Raw genomic sequence first — 20913 nt, forward strand, 5'->3', positions numbered from 1 at the left:
AAAACATAAATTACATTAAAAATACATTTTTCATTTGTGTTCCTTTATTTTAGTAAGCAATAAAGAAATCATCTATATGGATCAGTTCATGTAAACGTGTATGGACCTACTGTGGACCCCAAGTGGATGGAAGGGGGGGTGGGGTGGATTGGGGGGGGGGGGGATGGTAGGTGGATGTGGTAGTAGAGCAGTTACAACTTAGATGAAGATGGTTAGAGTAAGAGATTCAACTATTTAAAAATATCTTTGTTGTCATGTAAAAGTAAGACGAAAGACTTAAAATATAACATCCAAGATAAAAAATAAAATAGTACGGTATATTAAAATGGCATAATATGGAAAACAAATTTAGATTAAGATGAGGGAAATTGTGGCATTTAGAAGAACAATAAAAGGACTATAGGCAAAATATAATGTCTTCAATGACAAATTCATGGGTGCATGAATGGAGGCCAACCGTACCATAACTTTCTGTGGAAGTAATGGGAAAGTAATGAGGGATTGGATGTTCGATGGAGCAGTTGGGCATTATAACTTGCTTTAGAAAATGTCAAAGAATCAATTCTTTCTAAAATCTGTTTGCTCATTTATGACCCATTCTGACCATATCTTTTTTTGTGAGAATGTATCTCAAGTTCCTCTAAATTATTGCAGGTGCATTATACAGGATTTCAAGGCCTTCCATAAGGGGTCAAGGTTATGCTTCTTGGAATTTAAATGGTTTCACAATGCACTCTTGTATTTATGTTCCCTATAACTTGTTACAAAATTCCTGCCAGTCGGGCATGTGTAAAACTTGTCACAGTCCCTGCACTTAGTTTATATATTACAGATCTCTGAATTTGTTTATGTCATTATTTTTGTAGAATGTGCAATCTATTGTGTAGAATACTATCAGTACAGAATTTGACTTTTAAATTAACTTTTTTAACAACTTGCAATGTGGTCATAATATGAGATAAACTTTGTTTTGGTTGTGTTTGGTTGTTATGCCTTTTCTTTTTCTCTTTAATGTCCCCAATGTCCTACACCTTCTAAAACAGTTAAATATCACTACCTGTGAAACAGTGCACAACTCACATTCGATTGCCTATTACCCTAGAGGCAATTTGAGGATATTGTTAATATTGACGCAAAATAAGCCTACTTATGGGAATTCCAATGACACAAGTCAGAACTAATGATGATATCAACAGTGGTTTGTTTATGGGAATTGTCAGTGACCAGTGTCCCATTACTTTTCTTGAATGATAGGTCCAACAACCTGATACTTCCACCCTTTTCTGACTCTACCGTGAATTTAATTTTTGTTATATTTCTGAACTACATCATTGTCATTATCAATTATGCTTTTTATAGAATTATATCATCAACACATTTATGATAAAAAAAAATAATATTCTGGAAAAGATCTGGATTTAAGTTACAAATTCCTTTTCCAAATCATTCACAAAGATATTGGCATGCATCTGTTCTGAAATATTACTCTCACAAATATGTTTGCAAGCTGTTGTCCATAGTCAAACCCATGTTCTGAAAGTAGATCTTAGTATTAAACTGAAAATAGTGAAAGATAAAGATAATTCTAAAATTTCCAAAAGTCCACAGTTTCTTCCAAATTAATCTTTTTGTGAGCAACGTGATTATTTCTTACAACATCCATTGTTTCTTTTACCAAGCTGTTTGTGCGAAGATTTGTGATATTATCAAATGAAGCTAATGTAATTCTTCTGAACATTGCTCTTTCAAATCATAGAAGTAAACCCATAGCTGTTCTTAGTATTATTGTTCCTGTGGTCTTCAATCCAAAGATTGGTTTGATGCTGCTCTCTGTGCTACCCGACCCTGTGCGAGCCTCTTCATTTCCGAAAAACTACTGCAACCTACATCTTTCTGAACCTGCTTGCTGTATTCATCTCTTGGTCTGTCTCTACAATTTTTAATCCCCCCCACCCACACACACATTTTACTCCAGTACTAAATTAGTGATCCCCTGAAGTTACAGAACGTGTCCTATCAACTGATTCCTTCTTTTGATCAAGTTGTCACAGATTTCTTGTCTCCCCAATTCTGTTCAGTACTTCCCCGTTATTTACACGATTGACCCATTTAATCTTCAGCATTCTTCTGTAGTACCACATTTCTAAAGCTTCTGTTCTCTTTTATCTCCTGTTTATTGTCTGTATTTTACATCCGTATGCTCCAGACGAATACCTTCATGAAAGATTCCCTAACACTTAAATCTATATTTGATTTTGACGAATTTCTCTTTCAGAAATGCTTTTCTTGCCATTGCCAGTCTACATTTTGTATCCTCTCTACTTTGTCCATCGTCATTTATTTTGTTCCCCAAACGGCAAAACTCCTGTACTACTTGAAGTGTCTCATTTCCTAATCTGTTCTTAATATTGTAAGATTTCTTTTATGAATAGACTTTTAAAGAATTTAATCACATTCACTCTTGATCTTATAATTAGGGCAAGAAGGGTTATTAAGTATTAGTTTGACTGGTTGATCAGGAATATGTAACTTAAAGTGGGATCTAAGAACAGGTAAAACTGAGTTTATGCTCACTTATGTGGGAGAGTTGAATGTGGAGCTGACCTTGGAGGAGGTCCCAGTGCTGGAGTTGCTCAGTTCTGGTGACGTCTGGTCGAGTAGTCGAGAAGGCATAAGTACTGCTGCTGCTGCCATTGCCAGTGCTGCTGCTGCTGTTGCCACTGCCACCACCACTGCTGCTGTTGGGGGGAGGTGAAGATGAAGGTCTTCTCCAGACCTAGAGCCTCCAGGGGCTGCACTTGGAGCCTCCAGACTGCTTGAGTGCAGCAAGTTTACATCTTCACAGTCTAGTTCTTTGTCCTAAAACTGGTCACTAAGTATCAGCTGCTGTGGTCTGATTTACAGAATTTGACATTTGTGGAACTTTTTGGATCAAATGTCCGGAGATGTCCCGTAGAGAATCTCCATACTCAACAAATTTTCGTCCAGCTCTGACATGCTGCTTACTTGTTGAATTCCCACATTTGAAGCATTTGTCATTTCCACATCCTTGTTTGTTACAGTTTCATGTGTATATGAGTTAATTGATACAGACGTGTCATTTACTGTTTACTGAAGCATGAAAAACACATGTGAAATATATTTATATTTTACTTATGCTTAAACTCGTACTTCTTTGAAAGTAGAGTGTGCTTTTCCAGTGTTTGGTGTGCCATCTGGTAGCAGATGAGGAATTTACTTCCTCACCTGCAACTTTGTTACCATCAGTACGCACTTATACGTGGTGCAGTCAAGTACTGTTTGATACAATACATAGTATTGATTCTTTAAGCTGTTGGTGTGTGTCTTTTATGTTCGTGTACTGTATTTGTCTTTCATCAATTTGTGAGTACATCTTCTTTCTATTAATATGTGAAATATCATGTGTCCCATGTTTATTCATTTCTCGGCTTACGACAAACCCGATGATCTCTCCCAGGGGACACCACCCTGTTGTATGCACGATGCTGAGGGCTATGCTGACAGTAATCTAGCTACTGCCTGGGCCACCCAAGTCAGACAAGCTTCAGCTGAGGTGCCCGACAAAGAACATCCCACAACTTGGGGAAGGAAGGAGCTTGCATTTTCCCAAGGATCTCTGCTATCAGTGATTGGCCACAGGTGTGGTGACTTAGACTTCCTGAGCTGCAGACTGGCCAGTGCCACTAGACCTCTTCTGCTGTAAACTCTGGGCATATTTCAGGGACCATTGTTAGTTACAGTGGTGGAACATTGTGTATTTTGGAGAAGGGAGTAGGTGCTGTAGTGGGAAACATCTGAGCCATCTTACCACCTTTCAGTTGTATAAAGCTTGCTCAGGCACATGGGGCTCTGTCACCTTAATTCAAACCTCCTCCTGATGGGACAGGTATATCGTTAGATAGTACATGCACCCACCCAACAAAGAGAGTTGTTCAGTTCACCCAAGAAGTAATCTCAGAACTATAGTAACAGGGCACTGGTTTGCCGTAACCCTTTTGTTGTAATCAAGAGAGCAGAGGGAACTTTTGAGATCATCCCTTTCTGTATTCACAAGAAGTTGGAGGGTATTTGTGGGTCATTAAAAGGCGTTAAATGAGTTCGTGATGAAACACTTCTAGTTGCAACTGCCAAGTCATGCCAAGTATCTAAGTTTCTGGGATGCAGGGCTTTAGGTGGGTCAATTGCATACCACCCTTAACTTCTTACAGAATGTAATGTAGCTGGACCCCGAGGAATTACGTGAGGAATGGGAAAACATTTGTGTCATGGAAATCCGGAACTGTACAAGGAGAGTCAATGGGACATTGGAGAAAACTGCAACCTTTATTCAGATCTTAAACACTCCATTATTACCTATTCTTGCAGGCTATGTCTGCTTTTAGGTTCGAACATTTTTGCCCAATCCAATGTGATGCTGTAAATGCGAAAGATTCACTCATACCACTGTTGTATGTAATGGGAGGGCTATGTGTCAGAATTGTGGAGGCCAAGTGTGCAAATCAGATGCATCTTGTACATTCCCTCCAAAACGTATAAACTACTGTGAGGATTGTGGTATCATCCAGAGATTGTGGTGCCATATCAAAGTTGGCAGTGCTTTTTGATACTGTAGATGTTAGCGAGATCTGGCTGCAATCTGCAATGACGAATGGAAGAGGCTGAAGAATATACACCCTCTCTCTCTGCGCAGCAGCATCCTCAGAGGTCCCCTCCCAGGGGGCTCATTGGTCTTTGGCAGGTTCGTGCTTGGCTACCAAGGGGCCCCAGCCTTTGCTGCATGTTTTCCCTTCTGTGCTGCATGTCTATTCTCTTGCTGTTCATTTTCCCCTCCCTTGGAGAACGTTTTTGGGAATGTTACACATTTTCTGCAGCTGACATAAGAACAGTCTCACCACTTTTTTTTTTCCCCTTTCTTGGTTCATCTTCTCCTATCCTTCCTCCACTTAAGCATTTGAGGCTTCTCCTTTTGTTTTTCCTCCCTGTGCACTCGTGAAGGTCAGAAGGTATGACCTGAGGTGTAAACAATCACCTAAGGCAGTTGGAAGGACCGCGCCATTGGAGACAATGGCAATTGTGGGGGATTTTCTCACAATGAGTCAATCATCATCTTTGCAGTCCACTTCTACCAAATGTAAATGGAATGAAGCTCCCAATTTGAAGACCCTTCCAGCTGAACCGTGGTTCCTTGTCCTGAAGACGGTCAGTCCTTTGCAACGGTAAATCCATTTCTAATTCAGAAAGATGTTGGTGCAGTTGCTGGCCCTGTGAAATCCTGCTCTCGTTTATGCAATGCACTTTCCTTTTGGAGACTACTACTGATTCTCAAACAGAACAAGTGTTTGCCGCTTTGCTTTTCCACAGCTATTCTGTTCGTGTCGAGGCCCATAGAACTCTGAATTCTTCCTGTGGTGTTATTTCCACTAGGCTGCTTGATGGTCTGACCAAGGCAGAAATCCAAACGTACCTCTCTGATCAGGGTGTCATTGCCGTCCATTGGGTGATGAAGAAGGTAGATGCATCATCAGTGCTCACACACATTCTTTTTCTCACCTGTGATAGAGTGGTGCTTCCATCCAAGATTAAAGTAGACTTTGAAGTTATCACAGTATGACCATACATTTTGGACCTTATGCACGGCTACCTGTATCATAATTCCAACCACACTTAAATGTCTTGTCAACATCCAGTAAAATGTATAACCTGTGGTAGGAATGCGTACAAGGGTGATTGTCCACCTCCTCCCCGCTGAATCAACTGTAATGGCGACCATGTCGCCTCCTACCAAGATTGTCCTATGTATCTCGATGAGTGGGCTGTCCAGGAGATCCAGATAAAGCAAAAAATGCCTTACCCAGTCGCTCACAAGTTTTTGGCTAGTTGCAAATCGTGGGTTCTACCATCTGGCATTTACAATACCGTTATTGCTACATCTTGCCCAATGAAGGAGAGGGCTACGCAGACATGTGATGTCAAATTCAGTACTGAGGTTGTGAAAATGCCCAGTGTCATGATAGCATCATTATCTCCTCGTCCACCTGTGCAACAAGACGCCAAATATTTGCCTCCCAGGGTGAAGTCACCTGCTGCACAACCGGTGGGACAGAAGGAATACTCCCGCGAAGAATTCCTATGTTTTTCCAGCCAACACACATCTGAGTCTTCCTCTGTCAACTGGAAAGGCTCGAAGAAGACAGACAAAAGCAAATAGTCTTCTTCTTTGCCAATTCGGAGATCCTCTTTGATAGTGTCGCCACACGATAATCTCTGCAGATAGATAGGGGGAGAGTGGTGATGCCTCTGTAGATCTCATGGAGTAGGATCCTCCAGCCTCTGTGTCCTGTAGCAGTGGGTCTGTGAAGTCTGGCATTCGGCAGCCGCCGAGGTGACACCCCTTCATTTTTCCCTCCTACCATTTCTTCGTTATGGCTCTCCTTCAATGGAATGTTCATGGCCTTCAATCAAACAGAGTATTTTTGCTACTCGTAGTATCCCAGCACCTGCTTGTTTTCTGGTGACAGGAAACAAAATTGCATCATATGATCACTTTGAGCTCTCACATTTCTTCCCAGTCCATTTTGACCTTCCTCCCAAGGACGGCATTCCATCTCATGGGGAAATCGTGCTGCTCATACTGGGCTGTCAGCAGCAGACAATGTCATAGGGGATCCTATTGCTATCTCCAGCTCCTTGGGCTGTCATTTTGTAGACATTTCGAGCTCCTCCCACTATCACCCTGTCTTCCTCCATCGGAAATGAGCGGAGGAGGCTCAGAATTGTGCATGCTTGAATGCCGCCTTTACTATGCGGGAGCTAGATCATGCTCTCACTTCATCCTGATCCTCCACCCCACAGTCAGACAATGTTCACATTCAGATGTTGCAGCACTTTTATCTTGCGGGCAAGTACTTTCTCCTTCATACATACAACTGCATCTGGGCAGAGGGCACATTTCCCAGATGCTGGTGTGAAGCCACTGTCATACCCATACCTAAGCCCAGTAAGGATGAACACCTTCCTTCTAGCTGCCACCCCATTTCTCTCACCATCTGTGTGTGTAAGTTGATGGAACATCTGATTCACACCCAGTTGGTATGGTGGCTCGAGTCTCACCATTTACTAATCACTGCACAGTGTGGATTTTGAGCAGGCCATTCTGCAGTTGACCATCTCGTCACTTTATCCACCCATATCATGAACAGCTTTCTCTGAAAAGCCCAGACTGTGGCCATGTTTTTTGATTTGGAGAAAGCTTATGACATCTGCTGGAGGACTGTTTTATCCTCGGTACTCTCTACACGTGGGACTTCCATGGCCACCTGCCCCATTTCCTTCAGGAATTTGTAAAAGATTGAGTTTTCAAGGTATGTGTGGGTTCTGCCTTGTCAGACACGTTGATCCAGGAAAACAGTGTGCCTCAATGTTCCGTCCTGAGCATCGTCCTCTTCGCCATCGCCATTAACTGTATAATGGCCTGTCTCCCGCTGGGCGTCTCGGGGTCTCTTTTTGTTGACAATTTTGGCATCTATTGTAGTTCTCCATTGACCTGTCTCATTGAGCGGCATCTTCAGTGATGTCTTGATCATCTTTACTCATGGAACATTGACAGTGGCATTTGTTTTCCCACTGACAAAACTTTGTGTGTGAATTTCTGGCTGCACAGTTGGTTTCTTCCGCCACCTTTACATCTTGGCCCTGTTGCTCTTCTGTCTTTTCAGACTATGAAATTCCTGGGTCTCATGCACGGTAGGAAACTTTCTTGGACCTCCCATGTGTCTTACCTGGGAGCCCACTGTATGCGGTCCCTCAGTGTCCTACGTATCCTCAGTGGTACTTCCTGGGGAGCAGATCATGCCACACTCCTTCATTTGTACCGGTCACTTGTCCGTAAGAAAGTAGACTATGGGTATTTCATTTACAAATCTGCACATCCATTCCTCTTATACCATCTTAATACTAACCACTATCATGGCATCCATTCGACCACTGGTGCCTTTTACACTAGCCTGGCTGAGTGTCTGCATGCAGGAGTTGCCAAACTACTGCTGTCCTACCACTGTGACCACTCCTCAGCAGACATGCATGCCATTGGTCTGCCATGCATGGCCACCCATCCTATGCCTCCTTTTTCAATGACTCCTTTGATCACCAGTATGGGTCACGTCCCTCTTCTCTGTTACCTCCTGTAGTTCGCCTTCGGCTCTTGCTCTGGGAGCTTAACTTCATGCTACTTGCACTTACCCAGTGGGTGTAAACCCTTCACCACCTCGGCTTCATACAGCAACCCATATTCACCTCGACCTTCATTTGCTTTCTAAGAACACCACCTAGCCCGCCCCGTTGCCTTCAGTTTCACGACTTTCGCACAGAACTTCACGATGGTACCTTTGTGTACACTGATGGCTCTTGGACTGACCATGGTGTCGTATGTCCCTTCACCATTGGCAGCAATGTTTTTTCAGTATCGGCTTGCGGAACACTGCTCAGTATTTACAGAACAACTTTTCACCCTATATCAGGCCGTGCAGTACATCTGCTGACTTAGGCTTTTTAATTGCGTCATCTGCTCTGACTCTCTGTGCCCATCAAGGCCTCTATGTGCTGTACACTGTCCATCCCTTCGTGTAATGGGTCCAGGAGAGCTGTCACACGCTCATGCTTGATGGAGCCACTTTGATATATATGTGGGTTCCTGTTCATGTCGGTCTGAAAAGAAACGAAGCTGCTGAAGTTGCTGCAAAGGCTGTAGCCCTCGCACCTCAACCTGCTAGTTGTTACATTCCCTCTGATGATCTCTGTCTTGCTGTCAGTCTGCAGGTGGTGTCACTTTGGCACCAAGACTGGCCCTCCCTTCACAGGAACAAGCTCCGGGTTATTAAGCCTCTCCCAGTGGCTCGGACAACCTCCTCTCAGCCCTCTCGATCGCCATGAGGAGATCATTTTAGCCAGGTTGCACATCGGGCACTGTCTTTATAGCCATCACCATTTGTTAAGTGGTGCTCCCCCACCACTTTGTACTCACTGCACTCAACCTTTGAAGTCCACCATTTCCTTACAGAACGTCCCTTTTTTTTTTTTTTTTTAAAAAAAAAAAAAAAAAAAAAAGAACCTTACATTCTCATTTGTGTTTGCCGTTTGAGTTACTGGCCATTTTAGCGAACAGCAGGCTGTCGGCCACATTTTACTTTTTATCCATTGTAGCAATTTGGTGAAGGCCATTTAATTTTTAGTTCAGGACCTCTGTTTCTCTATGGTGTATTTTATTCACCGTGCTCCATGTCCCTGTTTTTAGCTGTCTTCGCTTCAGTCATTTGAGTTTAACGTGTACTCTTTTTTAACTCCTCTCTTTGTCTTTGTGTTCTACGCTTCTGACATGGGCTTAGTATGAACCTAGTTGTTTTTGCTCCCTAAAATAACACCCCCCCTCCCCCCCCCCTCCCCCCCCCCCCCCTCCTCCTGCGGGTCCGGGCATAAGAATAGGCCCGACGTATTCCTGCCTGTCGTAAGAGGTGACTAAAAGGAGTCTCACATGTTTTGGCCTTTGTGATAGTCCCCTGTTGGGTTTGACCTCCATCTTTCTAAATTTTCCCAAAGAGCGAGCCAGTTGGGGAAGAGCGCTTTTCTTTATGCATCGTGTCCATCGTGCATTGAGATCTTTAGCCCACTTTCTCGTCGTCGCATTGCAGTCCCGCCCATTCTCCATCTCTTGGGCGAGGACACCTTCCTGGGTGCATTTTCCATCATGCAGTATGCAGTGTCACTTTCTGTCCCCAACGATGACCATGGACTTCTTTGTACCTCGTATCCAGCATGGTAGCCAGTCTGTTGCGGTGGGGCCGCCATGTACCCTGCTGGTTGTAGCCCCCTGACAACACGGGGATTGCTCTGCTGACGCCTGCGCCGTTAACTCCCCACGTATGCCAAGGGGTAGATGCCCATCCTCCTAGGGCATTGCGACTCCCGGCAATGACCATCCTGCCAGGTGGCCTTTGCTGAGGCTGGGTGGCATCCGTGGGGAGGACCCCTGGTCAGAGTAGGTGTCATCAGGGCGGATTACACGCAATGAAGCGTAGTACATCGTCTCTTGCTGGTGTGAAGCACCAGCAGTCTCTAAGCATTCAAGAGCTAAATTCAACTCTCAGAAGTACTCTTATTCGACCCGGTACATTGAATGTTCGAGAGCTGATGGGGAATCTTTCATCACGATGAAGCCCCAGTATTTTGTTGAGCATTTAGAGGACAAGTTTGGGGAGGTGGAGGGATTGTCCAAAATTAGATCTGGGTCAGTCTTGATCAAAATAGCATCCTCTGCCCAGTCACGGACGTTACTCGCTTGTGACAAGCTGGGGGATGTTTCTGTAACCATCACACCCCATAAGAGCTTAAATACGGTCCAGGGTATCATATCTCACAGGTATCTTCCTTTGCAATCTGACAATGAGCCGCGTGCCAGTTTAGAGTGGTGAGATGTAAATTTCGTCCGGCATGTCCACCAGGGTCCGAGGGATTATCAGGTTGCCACCGGTGCCTTCATCTTGGCCTTCGAGGGTGATACATTGCCTGAGAAGGTCAGGGTGATGGTCTACCACTGTGATGTACAGTCCTAGATCCCTACTCCGATGCGGTACTGTAAGTGCTGGAAATTTGGCCATATGTTTTCCCGCTGTACTTCCAGTGTCACAAATAGAGATTGCAGATGCCCATCACATCCCAATACTCCATGTGCCCCGCCTCCCATCTGTGTCAACTGCGGAGATCACCATTCGTCTTGCTCAGACTGCAGCATTCTCCAGAAAGAAAGGAAAATCATGGAGTACAAGACCCTGGACTGACTGACCTACACTGAGGCTAAGAGAAAATTTGAACACCTACATCCTGTACATATGACATTGTCTTACACTGCTGCTACAACAGTGCCGGCACCACCAGCTGTGCCAGTCTAAGTCACCTCTCAGAGCTGGAATACTACACCTGCCCCCTTGATGGTAGGGGGCCATATCCCCTCTCTGTTGCTCCCAGTCTCACGATGGTTGCTCCCAGTCTCACAATGACATCGTCCTCCAGTAGAATTGCAGCGGTTTTTTCCACCGCCTGGCTGAGCTATGGCAACTGTTAAGGTTTACACCTGCTATTTGCATTGCCCTCCAGGAAACTTGGTTACCGGCAATGTGGACACCTGCCCTCTGCGGGCTATAAGGGATGTTACAGGAACCGTAGTGACTATAATAAAGTGTCAGGTGGAGTTTACGTTTATGTCCTAAACTCTGTCTGTAGTGACGCTGTGCCCCTTCAAATCCCTCTTGAAGCTGTGGCTGTCAGAATAAGGACGGAAGGAAATAACTGTCTGCAACGTATATCTTCCTCCAGATGGTGCAGTACCCCTGAATGTATTAGCTGCATTGGTTGATTAGCTCCATAAACCTATCCTACTTTTGGGAGATTTTGACACCCATAACCCCTTGTTGGGTGGCACCATGCTTACTGGCCTAGGCAGAGATGTCGAAACTTTACTGTCTCAGTTCGACCTCTGCCTCTTAAATACTGGGGCCGCCACACATTTCAGTGTGGCTCATGGTAGTTACTTGGCCATTGATTGATCAATTTGCAGCCCAGGATTTCTCCCATCTATCCACTGGAGAGCACATGACGACCTGTGTTAGTGACCACTTCTCCATCTTCCTGCCACTGCCCCGGCGTCAGGCCCACAGACGCCTACCCAGATGGGTTTTAAACAAGGCGAATTGAGAAACTTTCACCTCTGCTGTCACCATTGAATCTCCCCCACATGATAACATTGATCTGATGGTTGAGCAGGTGGCTACAACAATTGTTTCTGCGACAGAAAACGCGATCCTTCGCTCTTTAGGGTGCCCCTGGCGTAAGGCAGTCCCTTGGTGGTCACCGGAAGTTGCTGAAGCAATTAAGGAGCGTCAGCAAGCTCTACAGTGGCATAACCGGCACCCTTCCCTGGAGGACCTCATAGCCTTTAAATGTCTATGTGCCCGCATTCACCAACTTATCAAACGACAGACACAGGAGTGTTGGGAGAAATACGTCTTGACCACTGGGTGCCATATGTCACCTTCCCAAGTCTGGGCAGAGATCAAACGTCTTCTCAGTTACAAGACCCCAACAGGTGTTCCCGGTGTTACCATAAATGCATGCTATCTACCAATGCAAACGTGATTGCCGAGCTCTTTGTTTGAGCCTCTGCATCGGAGAATTACCCCCAGCCTTTCGCCCCCTAAAACGGTGGCCGTAAGGGAAAGTCCTCTCATTCGCTACACACCACAGTGAATCCTATAACACCCCATTTACAAATTTGGAGCTCCTCTGTGCCCTTGCACATTGCCCCGACACAGCTCCAGGGCCTGATCAGATCCACAGCCAGATGATTAAATATCTTTCATCTGACTACAAGCGACATATCCTCATCATCTTCAACCTCATTTGGTGCGATGGCACCTTTCCATCCCAATGGCGGGAGAGCACCATCATTCTGGTGCTTAAACCCAGTAAAAACGCACTTGATGTGGATAGCTATTGGCCCATCAGCCTCACCAACATTCTTTGTAAGCTGCTGGAACATATGGTTTGTTGGCCGTTGGGTTGGGTCGTGGAGTCACATGGCCTACTGGCTCCATGTCAGGGTGGCTTCCGACAGGGTCGCTCTGCCACTGATAATCTTGTGTCCCTCGAGTCTGCCATCCGAACAGCCTTTTCCAGACGCCAACACCTGATTGCTGATTTTATTTTATTTATTTATTTTTTACCTATGTAAAGCATACGACATGACCTGGCGACATCATATCCTTGCCACTTGGGCTGCCTACTTGGGAGGTGAACTGCCATGGTTGGGAAAAGAAGACAGTAATTACGATGTTCAGGAGAGCTATGAATGTGTGCAATGTAACTGGCGAGTAGCTGTGCACATCTGATCTTCAATGGAGGGACTCCAGCCTCCACCAGAACGCTTGTCACTGGACTCATTCTAAAAGCTCCTGTCACTAGTCGAACTATGCAATGGTGCAATGGGTCGAGCAAACACAATGCTGAGGGCGTCACCAAACCATAAATCACCTCCCGCATAGGCGACACAAGTTAGGGCTAATGATTGCGGTTCACGTGTGATCACTTCTGTCTGAATTAGTCCTTCCTTTCACCACCTTTCCTCGAGGTCCATTCATGGTGTAGCTGTAGGCTGAAGCTTCGCCTTTACCTTTCGCATGGCCCTAAGGACTCCGTTAACCCTGCGGCTACCCCCATCACTTCCTTTCGATTCTTGAAGTGTTCCAGGGCTCTGAAGTGGTTTACACCAACAGCTTGATGGCTGATGGTAATGTTGACTTTGTCTTTGTCCTCAGAGGCCATATTGAACAGAATTCCTTTTCCGACGGTGTTCTGACTTACGCTGCTGGATTTTTTGGAGATGCAATGACATGATAACATCAATGTGATGATTGAGCAGGTGGCTACAACAATTGTTTCTGCGGCAGAAAACGCGATCCCTCGCACTTTAGGGTGCTCCCGGCAGTCCCTTGGTGGTCGGCAGAAGTTGCTGAAGCAATTAATGAGCGTCGGCAAGCTCTGCAGCCTTCGCGGTCGTCTCCCTCTTTTTATTCGTGCATTTTTAATGGATCGAAAGTTCAGGGTACATGTGGGTTCTGTCCTGTCCGACGCCTTTCGCCAGGAGAATGGGGTGCCACAGGGCTCAGTTCTGAGTGTCGCTCTCTTCGCCATAGCAATCAATCCAATAATGGTTTGCCTCCCAGCTGATGTATCAGGCTCCCTTTTTGTGGACGATTTTACCATCTACTGCAGCGCGCAGCATACATGTTTCCTGGAGCGCTGTCTTCAGCGCTGTCTTGACCATTTTTACTCCTGGAGTGTCACCAGTGGCTTCCGTTTTTCTGCCAAGGAGAAGGTCTGTATCAACTTCTGGCGCTACAAAGAGTTTCTCCCACCGTCCTTACATTTCGGTCCCGTTGCTCTCCCATTTTTATGTCTTACATTTGACAGGAAACTTGGCTGGTATCCACATGTGTCATATTTGGCTGCCCGTTGTACCTGTTCCCTAAATGTCTTCCGTTTTCTCAGCGGTACGTCGTGCGGAGCGGATCGAACCGTCCTACTTCACCTCTATTGGTTGATCATCCGCTCAAAGCTGGATTATGGGAGCTTTGTATACTCCAATGCACAGCTGTCCATCTTACACCGCCTAAACTCTATACAACATTGGGTGTTATGTCTTATGATCGGAACGTTCTATACTAGTTCCGTTGAGAGTCTTCATGTTGAAGCCGGTGAATTGCCACTAACCTACCGGTGCGATCTACTGCTTTGTCAGTATGCCTGTCGGCTCTTATCAATACCCGACCACCCATCTTATCGTTCCTTTTTTTGACGACTCCCTGCAACCTTTAGAGTGGGCGAGAGCCAAACGCCACCTTGGCTCCAGGCTCAGGTTTGCGTTCACCTTGACCTCAGCTCGCTCCCAAAGGAGGTTACCCCAGTTTCGGTATACCGCTCGTGGTTTGTCAAACTTCGTTCAAAGTTCATTAATACGAGCTTCATTTATACAGATGGCTCTAAGACCAATGACGGTGTTGGGTGTTCTTTTATTGTCGGGGCACACAGTTTCAAATACTGGCTCCATGACCATTGTTCGGTCTTCACAGCTGAGCTATTTGCCCTCTATCAGGCTGTTCTTTACATCCGCCACCACCAACATTCTGCTTACGTCATCTGCTCTGATTCCCTGAACGCCATCCAGAGCCTCAGTGATCCGTATCCGGCTCACCCTTTCGTGCACCGGATCCAACACTCTCTTCAGCAGCGGGTGGACGACGGTTCTCCGGTTACCTTGATGTGGGTTCCTGGCCATGTCGGTATCCCTGGGAATGATGCTGCTGATGCCACGGCCAAGGCTGCGGTCCTCCAGCCTCGGACAGCTTCTGATTTTAGCAGGGTCATTTGTCAGCGCATTTTATCGCTGTGGCCTGTCGATTGATCTACACTTACTGAAAACAATCTTCGGGCCTTGAAACCTCTCCCCACAGCTTGGACGACCTCTTCACACCCTTCTCAGTGGGAGGAGACCGTTTTGGCCCGGTTACGGATTGGACACTGCCAGTTCAGCCACCGCCATCTGCTGACGGCTGCGCCGGCGCCGTTGTGCCCATGTGGGCATTTGCTGACGGTACGCCACATTTTAACGTCCTGTCCGAATTTTAATACACTGCGCATTGATCTTGGCCTGCCATGTACTCTGTATGAAATTTTGGCGGATGACCCAGGAGCAGCTGCTTGCGATGTTTATTTTATCCACTTGACAAACCTGTCTAAGGACATTTGATTATGCTGTTTTCTTTTAAACCCTTGCCTGTTAATGTGCCTTTTATGGTGTTGTCCTTTTTAGTTGCTGTTTTAACATTGTGCCTCGCTGTGCATTCATAATTTAGTCTGGGTGCTAATGACCACTGTAATTGTGCGCCACAAAAAAAAAAAAAAAAAAAAAAAAATCATCAGTGACCATGGTGTGGTGGTGGAGCATCGTGTCACAAAGCTTCACCACCTGTATAGGAGACTGGCACAAACCTCTGCTGAGAACATCCACACTTGACTTAAAGATGTGGTATGTGCCAATGTGGCAGTTGGCTATTGAAGCAAAATAGTCATTCATGGGCAACCTCAGAGGTACCTAATACACCTCAATCGTTTAAGGCTTAACCAGGCAAGTTAACCTCTATGTAGGTAGACCACTACTTCCTAATGTATTGAATCACATTACACTTTCATTCTTTTCTTTTCTTATATGTAAGCTATGTGTAAACTGAATGAGTTATAGACACCAACAACGGTAAGTTAATGAGTTGTTTTGTGACAAGGATAATGTTTCGATACATTATTAAATATCAGTATGAAACAAAGTAATAAATATGTTCTTCAATTTATTAATTTCTGTATCTTCACCCTTTTGTTTCGAGAAGTGGTAGCACATGGATTCGTCATAACAGCATTGTTAAAAATGTGTATTTCAACCATTCATTAAAAATATTATAAAAAATCATTGGAAAAGGAATATTTATTCACACAGTTTAGAGGTCAACTCCTATCTGTTCATCATTTCACTTGCCACTGAGATACTGCATCAACAGGTTCAGTGCAGACAAGAAGAATTTACACAGTATTCGGAGGAGCATTCCTGCAATTAACATTGTCACAATCAAGACTATACTCAATGAAATTAATGTGAAACAGTACATAATGCAAATTATGTTTATTGACCTTGAATGTATTGATATTAAAGGTGTATTGATATTGGTATAAGTTGAAGTTCACCCAGAACTGTACACAGATTCATAAATTACCTTCAAATTTCTTTCAACTATTCTTTCCAATCAATTTTTCCAATTATTCAAGCAGTTATTAATCAATTTCCATTCTCACATCACTATTCAATTGCAACTGTTAAAAGGACGTGCCGAGTGAAATTTGAACAGACCTTTCAATTGTTGACATAAAAGAGTTTAGAGATAAATGAGTCATATTGCTGTTACAAGAAATGACTGAAACTTTCATTGTATTTGTTAAATGTCCACAAGATTAGAAATGATAAAAACAATGAAGGAGCAAATTCAAATTAAATTCTGCCTACAAACGAGATGAGCCAGGAATGCTGATTTTCAATGGTAAAGATAGGAAGCTGCTACACTGTGTGCTTATATGACTGTGCTTGGCACTGTCTCTCTGGCAGTAGATATTCTCTTTTCCTTCTATAAGACTGTGTCAGATAATAATCAGGTTCATTAGTGAATATGGAGCTAAATCTGCTTTAATTGAAAAGTACCGGTACAGACAAAATTTCATTTTTGAAAAATTTTTATTCATAATTTTGTTAAAAATTATTCACAATTGAGTCAAAGGAAATGGCCATTATTGAAAATTCATTACAAAATGCAATATCCCAAGATGTCGTAAATCCGAGCTTGGCAACAGTTGAAATCCGAGCTTGGCAACAGTTGAAGGTAATGCGCTAACTTGTGAAAAAGGCCGATGACTTTCAAAACAACAAGGATGGCATCCCACTATCAATAAATGATGACACTGGTAATGTAACTAATCATGATGTCACTTTTATGGTACTCGATGAGACAATTTCTCAGTTCTCACTGGGAAACATTTTTTCAAATAGTGAAACCGGAGGGCGTGACAGTAAAAATTCTTTTGATTACTTGCGCACCCAGGAACAGGAAACAGTTCATAAAAGCAATGTAAATACTAGTGAGACACACAATTTGATACAACTAATGTAACAAATAACATAACAGGGTCTAAGACAACGGTTTACACAGCAAAATCAGGCATTTAAAGGTTTCAAGAATAATATTAGTCAACAGTTCAGTGAGGTGGGCAAAATTATATGCAATGAATTATCTGACTAACTATCTGGCAAATTGACAGAGCTACGCAAACAACTAAAGCAAGAAATAATTACCGACACATCCTGCAACATAAATACATTCACGGATAGAGTATCATCCATAAATGATAAACAGAACCTTAGTGTAGCATATTCTCAAATTCAGGAGATGCAGTTCCAAGTGGATGCGTCGGTAAAAAATGTGACGAACACAGTCAGCAAGCTGTAAGACGTGCAAAAGCTTACCTATAGAGGTACAAAAGTTAAGTCTAAGAGTGGACCATTAAGTTTAGAGTCAAAATTTGCCAAAAAACAGAAAGATAAGATATGTGCAGATGTGAAGGAAATGACTGGAAAAGCTGAAGCTGGGATGCTGAATAAGGGCAGCACCCTTGCTGAAAAGGTAGTGTCAGAGTGCAAAATTTATGTAGATACAGCAGAAGAAGCTCTAAAATACAGGGAAAGTCAGTTTCTATCTAAAATAGATTCAGATTTAAAAGAAGCAGAGGAAAAGTTACGAGGCAGTATTGCTAAAACTACTGACATTCCAAAACAACATTTGTCAGAAAACAAACCCATGCCTTTACAGAAGTTAGATACTTTGACTGGTTACACACAATATGTTGCTAGCCCATCAAAGGAAAATAGCGAAGGTTGCAGAATGCAGCAACACTTGCCAGCTGTTGTATCTGTCGAGCAAGTGCAATTGCCATGCACTATGCCACAAGCGAACATAAATGTGCCTCTCACTGACAGTGCAGCATGTTTATCAGCATTGCTTGCAGATGAGGGATTACTTAGGCATTGACAATTTCCGAGATTTACCTCTAAAAGGAAAAGAACAAACCCTGTGGTCCTTATCAGAGCATTTTGAAATGTTTTACCTCTTCCTGGACTGAAGCCCAGAAAATTAGATTTGTTGTTGGATACACACAGGGTGACATTCTACTATGGGCATTTGCCACTACTATGAACAGTTTGAGAGAGCCTTTCTGGATAAATATTGGTCTGAGACTGTACAAGAGAGGCTCAGATGTGAAGTATTCAACCCAACTCCATTCAGTAGCAAACATGGAAGCTTAAGGGACTATTTTGAAAAATATTTGAATAAAACCAGATACTGGACAAACCCAGTATCTCAAGTAGACATGCTAAAAATTTATAGAGCCATCTATTTCCGGCGTAAAGTCAAGTGCCAGCACACCAGTCAGAAACAATAGAGCGAGAGGGCTGTGAAGATGATGTCAGCCAATAGCAGCACACTGACCGACCTGTCTCTAGGATGACAACGCGACAGCAGCGGTCTGCCCCTGACTGTTCACAGCTGAGTTCTACAGAAGTGTCAAGACCAGCGACCTGGATAGAAACATTCACTGTATTACTTTACTTGTATTGGAATTGTATATACTGAAGAGGTTTCTTATTTGCATGTTGCCCTTTGCTTGCAACACTTCTTTTATTGTCAAAGTTAAGTATTGTCATAAAACTCTTTATATGATTTGCTTGAACTGTTGTCTAGTGACTTGAGAAAGCAGGTTTCTTAGGCACCCCATGTTTGACGAGTAGGCAGGATACAACAGTCTTCCTGTCCACATTAGGGAAAAACTCATTACCATTCCGGAACATGACACCAGATACTTTCTGTCTATACTGGGCTCAATACATTTGATATACGAAGAGAGACCAGTACAACCCGTGCCTGTTAATATGCAGATACTGCCACAGAGATTTACGGACCAACAAGCGAACAACTGATTCACACTACAACACAGATGGCAACCTTACCGCACACAGACCTCTGGTAATGGTAGTGGTAATCACAACAGCAATGGCAAAAATCGTAAATTCTAGGGCAGATATAAAAGAAATGGGCAAAAATTTAACAAAAACAACTACAACGGGCAAGTAGAGTATAGCTAGCCTGTGGAATATGTGCAGAGAGCTTTACTAGCTAGTTCTCCATAGCAGTCAATGACAAACTTTAAGATTGTGGTTAGTAATAGGGTAACCTGAACCAAACTGTCTTAAAAAGAAAATTATTTGAGAGTGGCTGGCTAGTACTTTCTTTCAGAAGCGAAAATGATTGTTCTGCTGACGCATCTTTAAAAATTTTAAAAAACGTAAAAAAATATATTCCTAACATTTGGCACTGTTAATTTCTTTCTCAGAATGGAAAGAGTTGTAGTTTGGGGAAGGAGACAGAAGGGGCAGGTCACTCAAACCTCAGGGTGAGAGGGACGTACCTAATGTGAGAATGAGGAGAAACAAAGGTGAAGGGGGAGAGATGGTACTTTACTAAATTCAGTGAAGTGGCTTATGAATGGGGCACTACTCATAGGCTAAACAGGCTGATCAGTTTCTTAAACACATGAAATTGGGGAATTCTCAGTTGTGGCAGAAAAGTATGAGGGCTATCCACAAAGTACATTACGTTTTGGAATTAAAAATAAATAAAGTATTGGAAATTTTTTTTATTATATACAGATGAAAACCACGCTTAAATACTACTTTTCTACATAGTTGCCATTTAAATTAAGGCACTTATCGTAGCGATAGACAAGCTTGGAAATTCCTTTGTTGTAAAATTCGGCCGCCTGCACCTTCAACCACGTGGTTACCTCTTCTTGAAGCTGTGCATCGTCATCAAAATGCTGCATAGCCAACCACTTCTGCATTGCTGGGAATAAGTGGAAGTCGCTCGGTGCCAGGTCGGGACTGTACGGCGGATGAGGAAACAACTCCCACTTAAAAGATTCGATAACTTCACGAGTGGCATTTGCCGAGTGGGCCCGGGCGTTGTCATGAATCAGCAAGATCTTTGAGCCCAACTTTCCCCTGCGCTTGTTTTGTATTGCTCTTCTGAGGTTGTGCAGAGTTTGGCAATACCTTTGAGAGTTTATTGTAGTGCCTCTTTCCAGGAAATCCACAAAAATCACACCTTTTCTGTCCCAAAAGACAGTCGCTACATGGTTGAAGGCGCAGGCGGCTGAATTTTACGACGAAGGAATTTCCAAGCTCGTCCATCGCTACGATAAGTGCCTTAATTTAAATGGCAACTATGTAGAAAAGTAGTATTTAAGTGTTGCTTTCATCTGTATATAATAAAAAAAATTTCCAATACTTTTTTTATTTTTAATTCCAAAACGTAATGTACTTTGTGGATAGCCCTCGTATAATTCCTTTAACTCAAAAGTGTGGTCTCCTGCGATGGGTAATGTAATCAAGCCATTGATATATTAGGAATCTTACAATATCAGCAGGTATCGGAATCTTCATTTACATCAAGAAAAATTCATATAAAAACTTTGTCCATAAAAGCTACTTGTTTCACTCCATAATATTTATGTTCCATGTATTTAATATAATGTTGAAGTTTGAACATAAAATTTTTAAATGTCAGTTCTGTCAATTCTGCTAAACATGTACCAGCGATGGTCTTTGATAAAGATGTGAAATCTTTGCTTTGTATAGTA

The 20913-nt window shown here is 43.5% G+C and overlaps 1 protein-coding gene across 1 annotated transcript in view; it reads left to right on the forward strand.

Moving 5' to 3' along the window:
- LOC124777813 (monocyte to macrophage differentiation factor) overlaps window positions 1-20913 on the forward strand; it is a 148027-nt gene that overhangs the window by 19966 nt on the left and 107148 nt on the right. The window lies entirely within an intron of this gene.

This window comes from Schistocerca piceifrons, chromosome 2 (assembly GCF_021461385.2).
Source record: "Schistocerca piceifrons isolate TAMUIC-IGC-003096 chromosome 2, iqSchPice1.1, whole genome shotgun sequence".
NCBI lineage: Eukaryota > Metazoa > Arthropoda > Insecta > Orthoptera > Acrididae > Schistocerca > Schistocerca piceifrons.